The sequence below is a fragment of the Rana temporaria genome, chromosome 2 (assembly GCF_905171775.1).
Source record: "Rana temporaria chromosome 2, aRanTem1.1, whole genome shotgun sequence".
Taxonomy (NCBI): domain Eukaryota; kingdom Metazoa; phylum Chordata; class Amphibia; order Anura; family Ranidae; genus Rana; species Rana temporaria.
In genome coordinates, this window is record NC_053490.1 from 459263741 (window position 1) to 459274395 (window position 10655).

Genomic DNA, 10655 nt, shown 5'->3' on the forward strand with positions numbered 1-10655 from the left:
CCCTCTAAGGGTGAACCCCCGCTTTAAGTCAACTCAATGTATTCTCAAACAGTGTCCTCAGCTATTCACATGTATAATGCTATTTTTTCTCTAATAAAGATTCCTTCTGTTAAAAAAATAAGAAAAAATAAAGGAGCTCTTTGTTGTGTGCATTATTTCCTGGTTTTATTTCTCTCATCTTCCAGTATCACAAACACTTCCAGAATGGATGTTTCTTAGTGATGTCAAAACATCCTTTTTGGATTGGGGTGTTCATTTTGTACATTTTTTCATTTTTTTTATCGTTATTTGTGTACACTCGCTATAAATTTTAGATTGAACTGTTTTTGTTTTCTTTCTGTAAAACTATTGAGACCATTGAGGGAGCAGAATAGCATCCATAACAAAGCATCCATTTTTAGTGGAGTGTGAACAGGTTAGATCCTTTGAGAAGTTTTTATTCCTGTCTGGGTCCCCATTGGGGAGGTTCCCCTCATTTCCTGTGGTGTTAGTAGGAAAGGAAGTGAGCAGAATCTCTCCAACAGCTACCCAGATAGCAATAAAACAGGATTTCTGTACTCACCATAAAATCCTTCATCAAGGGACACGGGGTCAGTATAATCTGAGATTACTGGGCTATGAGGCATTGAGTAACTGCATACAAAAACAGGTGTTGGTCAACCAGATATAATCCCTCACACTCCATAATGATTCGATAAAAACAAAACACAAAAAAAACAGTAGTAGTAGATAATAAACATAGAGGGATGGGACCTGTGTCCCTTCATTGCCTTCAAGAAACTGCACTTTGATAGGAAATGTTGGAACTTTATATTTAACCGCTTGCCGACCACCCACCGCCGTTGCACGGCGGCAGGTCGGCTCGGTTGCACAAAATAACATTATATAACGTGATTTTGCTTTGAGGCCACTCTGGCGGCGCGCGCCCCCTGCTCGCCCCTGGTGCTGAGGCGAGTGCCCCGGCGGGTGCGATCTCCGCCGGGCACCCGCGATCGCTCGTGACTCGCCAGTTCTTTCAGGGGAAGAAATGACTGATCGTATATTCATACAATGTATGAACAGCGATCTGTCATTTCCCCTAGTCAGTCCCACCCCCCCTTCAGTTAGAACACACTTTAGGGAACATCATTAACCCCTTGATCGCCCCCTCGTGTTAACCCCTTCCCTGCCAGTGACATTTTTACAGTAATCAATGCATTTTTATAGCACTGATTGCTAAAAATGCCAATGGTCCCAAAAATATGTCAAAAGTGTCCGATGTGTCCATCATAAGGTTGCAGTACCGATAAAAATCGCAGATCGCCGCCATTACTAGTAAAAAAAAATATTAATAAAAATGTCATAAAACTATCCCCTATTTTGTAGACGCTATAACTTTTGCGCAAACCAATCAATAAACGCTTATTGCGATTTTTTTTACGAAAAATTTGTAGAAGAATACATATCGCCTAAACTGAGGAAAGAAATCATTTTTTATATATTTTTGGGGGATATTTATTATGGCAAAAAGTAAAAAATATTCATTTTTTTTTCAAAATTGTCGCTCTATTTTTGTTTATAGCGCAAAAAATAAAAACCGCAGAGGTGATCAAATACCACCAAAAAAAAAGCTCTATTTGTGGGGAAAAAAGGACGTAAATTTTGTTTAGGAGCCACGTCGCACGACCGCGCAATTAGCAGTTAAAGCGACGCAGTGCCGAATCGCAAAAAGTGGCCCAGTCATTGACCAGCTAAATGGTCCGGGCTGCAGTGGTTAAAATTTAACTCTGGGGAAGAACAACAACGTTGGTCATTTTGCTGTTTAAAAATAATTACCTCTACTGATACCTGCCCCATGTTTGGCTGCTTCTCTATTTGGTAAAAATGTTACATTCATTCAGCCCCCACATAACTGTAAGTTCTCAACATCTGGCATTGATATTTGTAGTTCTGGCTGCAGTAGACTGATCATAGCCGGTAACACCTCCTCCATTCAGAAAAAGCCTTGTGTTCTTTTTACTAAATGCATAGCTTTTTGTGATGTGAGGAGGGGAACGTGAATGAACAATCATAGAAAGTCTTGCATTCAGCGAAAAGAACACAAGGCATTTTCTGAATTGAGGAGGTTCTCGGTTTTCCCAGAGTCCAGCTTTAAGTCTAAATTTGTGTTTGTTGAGGTTCAAAAGCCAGTGGGAAGGAGGTTGTGCTTTATGGGGACCCTTGCGAATGGGAAAAAGAGTCTGCTTGTATGAATGAAGATGCAGCTGGGAGGGATACACTAATGCCGCGTACACACGATCATTTTTCAGCATGAAAAAAACATTGTTTTTCAAAAACGTCATTTAAAATGATCGTGTGTGGGCTTCACATCATTTTTCAGGTTCTGAAAAACGACTAAAAAAGAAATTCGAACATGCTGCATTTTTAACGTCGTTTTAAACTATGTCGTTTTTCGGCTTGTAAAAAATGAACGTGTGTGGGCTAAAATTATGTAAAAAACCTGCGCATGCTCAGAAGCGAGTTATGAGAAGGGAGCGCTTGTTCTGGTAAAACTACTGTTCATAATGGAGTAAGCACATTCATCACGCTGTAACAGACAAAAAAGCACGAATCGTCTTTTACTAACACGGAATCAGCTAAAGCAGCCCAAAGGCGAATGGAACTTCCCCTTTAAAGTGCCGTCGTACGTGTTGTACGTCACCGCACTTTGCTAGATAATTTTTTAAAAACAATGGTGTGTAGGCAACATCGTTTTAATGATGAATTTGGGAAAACGTAGTTTTTTCGACATGCTGAAAAACAACTTTTTTTTTAATGCTGAAAAATTATCGTGTGTACGCGGCATAAGAGCTCTGACTACATCCAAACAATGGATGGAAATCTCCCTAGGATATACAGGAGTAGAGTTGAGCGGACACCTGGATGTTCGGGTTCGGCCGAACTTCGGAAAAAAGTCCGGGTTCGGGACCCGAACTTGACCCCGAACCCCATTGAAGTCAATGGGGACCCGAACTTTTCAGTACTAAAATGTCTCTAAAACACTAATGGAAAGGGCTAGGGCTGCAAATGGCAGCAAAATGTTGGTAAGAGCATGGCAAGTACTCTGCACATAAATGTGTATAGGGAAATAACTTCAAATAACATAAAACAAATTAAAATAAAAAAAACACTGCAAAATATATTTGTTTGCCCTAAATGGGTGTTTTTTTTTAATAGAACAATAGAAGAACACTAGCTAAAGTGTTTATCTCACACGTACAGATATGGAGGAAACACTGCAAACACTGGAGGAAACACTGCAAAATGTTTTTTTTCCCTAAATGGATGTTTTTTGAATAGCACAATAGAAGAAAGTATATAAAGGGTGTATCTCACAGGAACATATGCAGTGCTGCTGCAATTTGATTTGTGAAGCAAAACTGACTCCTATATATTTCTCTCCCTATAAGCACAATCAGGAACCTTTCCCTAAAGCAGGGGTGGGGAACCTTTTTTCTGCCAAGGGCCATTTGGATTTTTGTAACATCATTCGGGGGCCGTACAAAATGATCAACTTTAAAATGAGCCTGTTACATAGTTACATAGTTAGTCAGGTTGAAAAAAGACACAAGTCCATCCAGTTCAACCACAAAAAACAAAATAAAAAAACACAGTAAAATCCTATACACCCAACTTCATACCCACAGTTGATCCAGAGGAAGGCAAAAAACCCCAGCGGAGCATGATCCAATTTGCTACAGCAGGGGAAAAAATTCCTTCCTGATCCCCCGAGAGGCAATCGGATTTACCCTGGATCAACTTTACCTACAAATCTTAGTACTCAGTTATATTCTGTACATTTAGGAAAGAATCCAGACCTTTCTTAAAGCAATCTACTGATCTGGCCAGAACCACCTCTGGAGGGAGTCTGTTCCACATTTTCACAGCTCTTACTGTGAAAAAACCTTTCCGTATTTGGAGGTGAAATCTCTTTTCCTCTAGACGTAAAGAGTGCCCCCTTGTCCTCAGTGATGACCGTAAAGTGAATAACTCAACACCAAGTTCACTGTATGGACCTCTTATATATTTGTACATGTTGATCATATCCCCCCTTATTCTCCTCTTCTCAAGAGTGAATAAATCTAGTTCCTCTAATCTTTCCTCATAGCTGAGCTCCTCCATGCCTCTTATCAATTTGGTTGCTCTTCTCTGCACTTTCTCCAGTTCTCCTATATCCTTTTTGAGAACTGGTGCCCAAAACTGAACTGCATATTCCAGATGAGGTCTTACTAATGATTTGTACAGGGGCAAAATTATATCTCTGTCTCTGGAGTCCATACCTCTCTTAATACAAGAAAGGACTTTGCTCGCTTTGGAAACCGCAGCTTGGCATTGCATGCCATTATTGAGCTTATGATCAACTAAAACCCCCAGATCTTTCTCCACTACAGACCCCCCCAGTTGTACTCCCCCTAGTATGTATGATGCATGCATATTCTTAGCCCCCAAGTGCATAACTTTACATTTATCTACATTAAACCTCATCTGCCACTTAGTCGCCCAATCAGACAGAGCATTGAGGTCGGCTTGTAAATTGGAGACATCCTGTAAGGACGTTATTCCACTGCATAGCTTGGTGTCATCTGCAAAGACAGAAATGTTACTTTTGATCTCAGACCCAATATCATTTATAGTGTTGAGCAGAATACGCCATATTCGATTTCGCGATATATCTCGAATATATAGTCGAATATTTGAGATATATTCGCTAAATTCGAATATTCGTGATATTTTATCGAAATGAAATGATTGCGAATTTTCGCTATTGCGAATGCGAAAATAATTGCGAATTTTCGATAACTGCGGTAGGAGCACTCTGATTGGCTCAGAATATTCGTGATATTTTACAATACAAAATAATTGCGAATATTCGGCAAATGCGGAAGGAGCACTCTGATTGGCTCAGAATATTCTTGATATTTTACAATACAAAATAATTGCGAATATTCGGCAAATGCGGAAGGAGCACTTTGATTGGCTCAGAATATTCTTGATATTTTACAATACAAAATAATTGCGAATATTCGGCAAATGCGGAAGGAGCACTCTGATTGGCTCAGAATATTCTTGATATTTTACAATACAAAATAATTGCGAATATTCGGCAAATGCGGAAGGAGCACTCTGATTGGCTCAGAATATTCTTGATATTTTACAATACAAAATAATTGCGAATATTCGGCAAATGCGAAAGGAGCACTCTGATTGGCTCAGAATATTCTTGATATTTTACAATACAAAATAATTGCGAATATTCGGCAAATGCGGAAGGAGCACTCTGATTGGCTCAGAATATTCTTGATATTTTACAATACAAAATAATTGCGAATATTCGGCAAATGCGGAAGGAGCACTCTGATTGGCTCAGAATATTCGTGATATTTTACAATAGAAAATAAAAAGTGTTTTGCATTGGTGGTGATTCTTTACTCTATCCATCTGTCACAGCCGTTTGTCAATCAAACACCTTGAAGATTGAACACGTTCATGCTGCATGCTTTGGACTTTTTTTCACTTCACATATCAAAGACATTTTTATGAAAGATTATTTTTCTATTATTGGGACTATATTTCTTTATATATTTGTTTCACTGTGTATTTCACAAGTTATTTGCGCTTGCTTATTTTATAATTTGCCCACGTCACTAGACATATTTTTTATTCTTGTAGAGCGACTCCATTTTCTGTCTTGTATTAATTTATGTTGTATAACATTTTTGAGTTGCTGCTGTATTCTCCCCTTTTTTTAAGGTATGCGCAATTTTTTCCTTCTTACAAAAAAAAATAATATCAAACATACAAATATTCATAACAGAAACATACACAAAGCCCCCCCTTTTGCATCAGAGACAATCAGAGTTCTCCTACCACAGTTATCGAAAATTCGCAATCATTTTCGCATTCGCATTAGCGAAAATTCACAATTTTTTTTTTTTTATATTCGGCAACATAAAATGATCGCCTCAGCTTAGCTACTCGGCCCAGGGTCTCTAATCATACCAGCAATGCTTTTAGACGTCGATAGGATGTGATCTGTTTTAAAAATAAAATAGAAAAAATGCGAATATTCGGAATTGCGAATATTCACCGCGAAATTCGAAATATATCGCGAATACTCGAATATGCCATATTCGAGCCGAATATTCGCAATACAAATATTCGTGAGCAACACTAATCATTTATAAATATATTGAAAAGTAAGGGTCCCAGCACTGAACCTTGGGGTACACCACTGATAACATTGGACCATTCAGAGTAAGAATCATTAACCACGACTCTCTGAATTCTGGCTTTCAGCCAGTTTTCTATCCATTTACAAACTGATATATCCAATCCTGTAGACTTTACCTTACACATGAGCTGTGTGTGCGGAACTGTATCGAACGCTTTTGCAAAATCCAAATATATCACGTCCACAGCCACGCCTCTGTCCAGGGTTTTACTTACCTCTTCATAAAAGGAAATCAGGTTTGTCTGACAACTTCTGTCTTTCATGAATCCATGTTGTCTGCTGCTTAAATAGTTTTTTTCCAGCAAGAACTCATCCATGTGGTCTTTTATTAAACGTTCCAGTATCTTCCCAACTATAGAAGTTAAACTAACAGGTCTATAGTTACTTGGTAAAGACTTTGTTCCCTTTTTAAATATGGGCACCACATTGGCCCTGCGCCAATCCAGTGGTACTATTCCTGTCTTTAATGAGTCCCTAAATATTAGATACAGTGGCTTTGAAATGACAGAGCTCAACTCACCTAGGATCCGTGGGGGGATGCCATCTGGTCCAGGTGCTTTATCCACCTTTATTCTGTCTAAATATTTCTGGACCATATCACTTTTGAGCCATTGTGGATTTGGGGCTGTGTCACTCCCACCCCCATTTTGGACATGAGCTCCCCCATGCTCCATTGTATACACAGAGCTGAAGAAAACATTTAATAAATTTGCCTTCTCTTTGTCCCCAGTCACCCACTCTAGATTATTTTGTAAGGGGCCTACATGCTCAGACTTCACCTTTTTACTATTAATATATTTAAAGAATTTTTTGGGGTTTGTCCTACTATCTTTTGCAATCTGTCGTTCGTTTTGAATTTTTGCATCCTTGATTTCCTTTTTGCATATCCTGTTATATTCTTTGTAACATTTAAACAACACTAGTGTTCCTTCATTTTTATATTTGTATAATGTTATATTTGGGCAAACATTTTTTTTTGTATAATCTTTAATTATATACTCCTTTTTTTACAAATAAAGAACAAAGGAAACACAATGGACATGTGCCTATCATACAGCCTCTGTGCACATTATAAGCAGCCTGTGCCCATCATCTGAAGCCTCTGTGCCTATCATACAGCCTCTGTGCCCTTCATATGCAGCCTCTGTGCCCATCATACTGCCACTGTGCCCATCATACAGCCACTGTTCCCATCATATGCAGCCACTGTGCCCATCATACAGCCTCTGTGCAAATTATAAGCAGCCTGTGCCCATCATATGAAGCCTCTGTGCCCATCATACAGCCTCTGTGCCCTTCATATGCAGCCTCTGTGCCCTTCATATGCAGCCTCTGTGCCCATCATACAGCCACTGTGCCCATCATACAGCCACTGTTCCCATCATATGCAGCCACTGTGCCCATCATACAGCCTCTGTGCACATCATATGCAGCCTGTGCCCATCATATGAAGCCTCTGTGCCTATCATACAGCCTCTGTGCAAATTATAAGCAGCCTGTGCCCATCATATGAAGCCTCTGTGCCCATCATACAGCCTCTGTGCCCTTCATATGCAGCCTCTGTGCCCATCATACAGCCACTGTGCCCATCATATGCAGCCTCTGTGCCTATCATACAGCCTCTGTGCACATTATAAGCAGCCTGTGTCCATCATATGAAGCCTCTGTGCCCATCATACAGCCTCTGTGCACATCATATGCAGCCTGTGCCCATCATATGAAGCCTCTGTGCCTATCATACAGCCACTATGCCCATCATATGAAGCCTCTGTGCCTATCATACAGCCTCTGTGCCCTTCATATGCAGCCTCTGTGCCCATCATACAGCCACTGTGCCCATCATACAGCCACTGTGCCCATCATATGCAGCCTCTGTGCCTATTATACAGCCTCTGTGCACATTATAAGCAGCCTGTGCCCATCATATGAAGCCTCTGTGCCCATCATATGAAGCCTCTGTGCCCATCATACAGCCTCTGTGCACATCATATGGAGCCTGTGCCCATCATATGAAGCCTCTGTGCCTATCATACAGCCACTGTGCCCATCATATGACGCCTTTGTGCCTATGATACAGCCACTGTGCCCATCATATGAAGCCTCTGTGCCTATCAAACAGCCTCTGTGCCCATAATAAGCAGCCTGTGCCCATCATATGAAGCCTCTGTCAGTGAGAGGGGAGACATGTCACTCTCAGTGCAGTCTGTGGGAATGATGTGTCCTGGTCTGGGACAGAAGTAAACCCGCACCCGCTGCACCCCGCCAGGATCGGCCCTGACTCCGCCTGTGACTCACACTGTGAGAAGGAGCCGGAACTACAATGTAAACATCGGCTCCTTCTGACAGCTCCGCGGACACACACTCAGCGGCACGGGGGGCCGGATGGAATGATTTTGCGGGCCGCACGCGGGCCGCAGGTTCCCCACCCCTGCCCTAAAGTATCTAATGCAGAGTATCTCACAGGAACATATGCAGTGCTGGTGCAATATGCAGAGTATCTCACAGGAACATATGCAGTGCTGCTGCAATTTGATTTGTAAAGCAGGGCTGACTCCTATATATTTCTCTCCCTATAAGCACAAACAGGAACCTTTCCCTAAAGTATCTAATGCAGAGTATCTCACAGGAACATATGCAGTGCTGGTGCAATATGCAGAGTATCTCACAGGAACATATGCAGTGCTGCTGCAATTTGATTTGTAAAGCAGGACTGACTCCTATATATTTCTCTTCCTATAAGCACAATCAGGAACCTTTCCCTAAAGTATCTAATGCAGAGTATCTCACAGGAACATATGCAGTGCTGGTGTAATATGATTTCTGAAGCAGGACAGTCTGACTCCTATCTAATTCTCTCCCTCAGATCAGATCAGCAGCAGCAGCAGCAGCCTTTCCCTACCCTATCTAAAGCAGAATGACGAGTTGTGCTATGTGCCTCTAGCTTATATAGAGGCTGGATCACATTCTGGGTCACATGCTGCACTGGCCAATCACAGCCATGCCATTAGTAGGCATGGCTGTGATGGCTTCTAGGTCACACGAGTGAAACAAATGGTGATTGGCTGCCCTGCAGCGCGCCATTACATTGCCGAACACCGGTCCCGAACCCAAATTTACAGCAAATTGTTCGGGTTCGGGTCCGGGTACCAAAAACCCAAAAGTCCGGTACGAACCCGAACTTTACAGTTCGGGTTCGCTCAACCCTATACAGGAGTCATCAAACATAGGGATGAAGGCAATGCTGTATCTTGGCCTAGGCCAACAAGGCAGAGGCCTAGGGCAGCACTTTGCAGGGGGGGCAGCATGAAAAGAGTCCCCGTCGGCTCTTATGAGGTGGACTGGGCCGCAAGACAAATCGGTCGGGTGCCCCCAAAAAGTGGCCGCGCTGCTGCCAGTATGATAGGGATGGTGCAGACACAAGGGACACTGACATGGTCACCTATACCTGGCAAGTAGGTAGTAGGACTCTCCTGCAATCCTTTGCTTGTGTCAGTTGTACATATTAAGGAATCTTCATTTTATTTCTGTTGATTGCTGATGAGAAAAATAAACAGGTGGATTTATTTGTTCCTGCCCCCAATCCTTCCTTTGCTCACTGCCTGGACCACATACCTTCATCACTGTGCTATATGTTTTCTGCTGTACCACTGGCATGGTTATATCATCTTAGTCCTCCATACATTTAGCAGAAATTTGTGCTTAAAGTAGAACTATAAGCAACATTTTTTTTCCATTTTTAATAGAGTAAGGGATAGGTATAGCCCCTGTTAAAAAATTTTTGCCCCATCCGTTCATTTCCCTTCATTTCCTGCCCCATAGCCAAACAGGAAGTAAGAGGAAGTAAGAGGAAATCTCTGCATATTAACCACTTGCTTACTGGGCACATATACCCCCTTCCTGCCCAGGCGAAATTTCAGCTTCCGGCACTGCGTCGCTTTAACTGATATTTGCGCGGTCGTGCGACGTGGCTCCCAAACAAAATTGACGTCATTTTTTCCCCACAAATAGAGCTTTCTTTTGGTGGTATTTGATCACATCTGCGGTTTTTATTTTTTGCGCTATAAACAAAAAAAGAACGACAATTTTGAAAAAAACACAATATTTTTTACTTTTTGCTATAATAAATATCGCAATTTAAAAAAAAACAAAAAAAAACATTCTCAGTTTAGGCCGATACGTATTCTTCTACATATTTTTGCTAAAAAAAAAATCGCAATAAGCGGCTGGTTTGCGCAAAAAGTTATTTTTTACTAGAAATGGCGGCGATCTGCGATTTTTATTGGGACTGCGACATTATGGCGGACACATCGGACACGTTTGACACATTTTTGGGACCATTCACATTTATACAGCGACCAGTACTATAAATATGCACTGGTTACTGTATAAATGTGACTGGCAGGGA